Source organism: Scylla paramamosain, chromosome 37 (genome assembly GCF_035594125.1).
Source record: "Scylla paramamosain isolate STU-SP2022 chromosome 37, ASM3559412v1, whole genome shotgun sequence".
Lineage (NCBI taxonomy): Eukaryota > Metazoa > Arthropoda > Malacostraca > Decapoda > Portunidae > Scylla > Scylla paramamosain.
Genome location: NC_087187.1, coordinates 4,740,001 through 4,744,295, shown reverse-complemented (window position 1 = coordinate 4,744,295; position 4,295 = coordinate 4,740,001).

The window sequence follows — 4,295 nt, the reverse complement described above, 5'->3', positions numbered from 1 at the left end:
AGGAGAAGAAGAAGAAGAAGAAGAAGAAGAAGAAGAGAAAAGGAGAAAAAAGAGATGGAGGAAGAGAGAAAAATAATAAGTAACAACAACAACAACAACAACAACAACAACAACAACAACAACAACAGCAAAAGAAGGAGGAGAAGGAGGAGAAGGAGGAGGAGGAGGAGGAGGAGGAGGAGGAGGAGGAGGAGGAGGAGGAGGAGGAGGACCAGTAGCATCATGGGAGGGAAAGAATGGAGAAGGAAAAAGAACAAGACAAAGCGAAGGAAAGAGGAAAAAAAGCGAGAGAGAGAGAGAGAGAGAGAGAGAGAGAGAGAGAGAGAGAGAGAGAGAGAGAGAGAGAGAGAGAGAGAGAGAGAGAGAGAGAGAGAGAAAGCAAAACCACCCACTCACATTCTCGCGTCTAAAAAGGGAAACTTCGGGGAAAAAGTCGAAGAAAAATAAGGAAAAAAGGGAGGAAAACTGGAGCCTGCTTTCCATCGCTGCCGAGGGGAAAAAAGAGGGGGGAAAAAAGTTTAATGCACCGAAGCGGAAAGTTAAGTGAAGTGAAAAGTGAGGCAATCATTAGTATCTCGTTTTCTTTGACAATTCTTCCGTTTTCTTTTTTCTCTGGCATACTTCCCCGTTTTCTTTGTCACCATCATTTATTTTTCTCTTTTTTCACTCTGCTGTTTATTTTTTTATTTCTTTTACTTTTATATTTTTGGTTTGTCTTTCAGTATTTACAGTTGTTCGGTCTCTATTTTGGTTGGCCATGTTCTCTCTCTCTCTCTCTCTCTCTCTCTCTCTCTCTCTCTCTCTCTCTCTCTCTCTCTCTCTCTCTCTCTCTTTGTTTTTTTCTTTTTCTTCCTTTCTTCTTATAGATTTTCTTGTTTACATTTCGCATTTGCATGTTTCTTTTAAAATTTTGTATAATAACGATTTCTCTCTCTCTCTCTCTCTCTCTCTCTCTCTCTCTCTCTCTCTCTCTCTCTCTCTCTCTCTCTCTCTCTCTCTCGTATATAGGATTAGAGACGAACCACCTTGTATAGAATATTAGCTTTGTGTAGTCTCTCTCTCTCTCTCTCTCTCTCTCTCTCTCTCTCTCTCTCTCTCTCTCTCTCTCTCTCTCTCTCTCTCTCATGCTTGGTCGCAGTGAAGCACACAATCCAATCAGGCTTCAATCAGCAGCCCTAGCGAGGGTGCCCGCCTTACCCAAACAGAGGCACCGCCACGCCAAGACGTCCCCGTGGCTCAGTGGTCACGCTGCTCGACTCCCAATCCCAAGGTCCTGAGTTCGAATCCCGGAGGGTACGCATTCTGTTTTTCTTTTTGTTTTCTTTTGTTTAGGTTGAAATTAAGTATACAACTGTGCTACATGTACATTTCACTATTCTTCTTTTTCTTTAAGAGGCCCTTCAAATATTTCAGAAAGAAGGAAAAAGGAAGATTAGTAAGAAATTCAGTAAGGAAGGAAGGAAGGAAGGAAAGAGAAAAAGAAAGAGGGAAGGAAGGTAGGAAGACAAGTACGAAAGGAGAAGAGAATGATGGCAGAAGAAAGGCAAAGAATAAAGGAATACAAGCAAGTAAATAAGACAGGTGTAAAGACAGACCACACACAAATTTGAGAATCCAGTGTGAAAAGTGAATGGTTCGACCCTACCACACTTCACTTCCTTATACATCAGAGTACCTCCTTCAAAACCATCACCACAAAACTTTGAAAACCCGTTAGAAGTTACAGAAGTAAAACACCGAAATATTTAAAAAAATCCACATTGAAACTCTACGGCCCAAGATTGCCGCATTTCATTACCCATGTCCACCTCCCCTTCCAGACACACCTGTAGCGGAAAAGAGATTAATTAACTTTTACACAGCGACACCCAACACTTCACAGCACCAAGGCACAATAGAAGACCTCTTTCAACCACTTGCAGAATATAAAAAAGAGATTTAAAATAGCTTTGTAGTGTGTGGCTTATGTAATGCAGAGACACCCAACACTTCACAGCACTAAGGCACAATACAAGACCTCTTTCAACCACTTGCAGAATATAAGAAAGAGATTTAAAATAGCTTTGTAGTGTGTGGCTTATGTAATACAAAGTCACCCAACACTTCACAGCATTAAAGCGAAGTACAGGGCCTTTTTCAATCACTTCCAGGAATATAAGATCAAAATAGCTTTCTAATATCTGACCTATATAATATTTAGACGTGACTGTAGAAGAAAAAAAGTACCTGAGTAGTTTGTGATTAAAGATGTAGCAAGTAGGAGTTAAAGGGTTAATAGAGCAGTTTCAGTCTTTCCGTTTCAGTCTTTGTATTTCAGTCTTCCCGTGTGTTCAGTTTTACCGTGGGTGAGCAAAATCGTAGCGTTAGTCAAATGAAGCAATAAGTGTCACGCGGTCATTAGGAGGCAGAGGGGATGAAATGCAATTAACTTCATGTCACCGGAAGACAGGTGTGGGTGGGCGAGGTCAGGAAGTACAGGAATTACAGGTATGAATCTTAATTATTGTCATTATTATTATTATTATTATTATTATTATTATTATTATTATTATTATTACTATTATTATTATTATTATTATTATTATTATTTTACTTGTTTATTTTGAGATTATTTCATTGAGATTAATACACATGCAGAGAGAGAGAGAGAGAGAGAGAGAGAGAGAGAGAGAGAGAGAGAGAGAGAGAGAGAGAGAGAGAGAGAGAGAGAGAGAGAGAGAGAGAGAGAGAGAGAGACGTACGAGTCTATGTCAATAGCGGATCAGACTGTCCGTAAATGCTTGAACTCTCTCTCTCTCTCTCTCTCTCTCTCTCTCTCTCTCTCTCTCTCTCTCTCTCTCTCTCTCTCTCGCTTCAGTGATTTTCGATAAATTAACCTTTACTACTTTTCTACTTTTGAGAGAGAGAGAGAGAGAGAGAGAGAGAGAGAGAGAGAGAGAGAGAGAGAGAGAGAGAGAGAGAGAGAGAGAGAGAGAGAGAGAGAGAGAGAGAGAGAGAGAGAGCTGGAGTAGGATTAGGAAGCAATATTCTCTCCATCCTTCCTCCTTTCCTTTATTCCTTCACCATCTCCTTATCTCCATTCCTCTCCTTCATTGTGAGCAAGATGAAGGAGAGAAGACAATAGGAATGAGGGAAGGAAGGAAGGAAGTAATTAAGGAAAGGAGGAGAAAGGGAGGCGTGAAGGAAGTGTTTAAGCTGGAAATCAAGAAACTAAGCAAGGAAGGAAGGAAGGAAGGAAGGAAGGAAGGAAGGAAAGATAATGAAGGTATAATGAATGAAGAAATAATAATGGGAAAGAGAGATACAGTATGAAGATGAAACTGGACGGATAATTAAGAAAGAAGAAAGGAAAAATGGAAGTTTAGTGAGTGTTCAAGAAGGAAGGAAGGAAGGAAAGAAGATGGAAGAAGGAAAACGAAGAATAAAGCGGGGAAAATAAGGAAATAACGGAAGAATGGAAAGAAGGAAAGAAAAGAAAGGAGGAAAGAAAAAGAAAGGAAGGAAGGAAGGAAGGAAAGGATGAAAAATGGAAGAAAGCCGGACAGAAAGAAAGAAAATAACGTAAGAATGGAAAGAAAGAAAAAGAAAGAAAGGAAGAAAGAAAGAAAGGAAGGAATGATAAAATGGAAGAAAGACGGACAGAAAGAAAGAAAAAAAGAAGAAAGAAAAAAAGAAAAAAACACAGAACGAGACAAAAAGAAAGAAAGAAAGAAAGAAAGGAAGCAACACAAAGCGAAAAAAAAAACGAAAAAGAAGAGAAAGACAACGAACTGAAAAGAATAAAGAAGAGAAACTGAAGGAAAGTGAAGGAAAAGAAAGAAGTAAGAATGTATGTAGGTATCTCCGTCACAGTCTCAAACAATATCCTACATCCGTCTTCCTCAGCTCCCTCCTTCCCTCCTTCCTTCCCTCCCACCCTCCCTCCTTCCCTCCCTTCCTTCATTCATCTATATTAAGGGGAAACATAAATATTCTTTACTGAAATGTCTAAAGTATCCGCTTATATATATCTCGTTTGTATCTTTTAAGGAATGAAGGAAAAAAGGAAGGAAGGAAGGAAGGAGGGAGAAGGAAGCTATTTACCTACATCAATGAAGAAGGGAAGGCCGGAGGGGAAGAAAACGGGATAAAGAAAATAGAATGGGTGCTAAGATATAAAAGAAAACGTAAAGATGAATGAAGGATGAAAGACAGAAAATGGTGAAGGATGGAATGAGGAAAAAGAGGAGGAAGAAGAAGAGGAGAAGGAGGAGGAGGAAATTGATGATGAAAGGAGGAGGGGGAAATATAAAAGA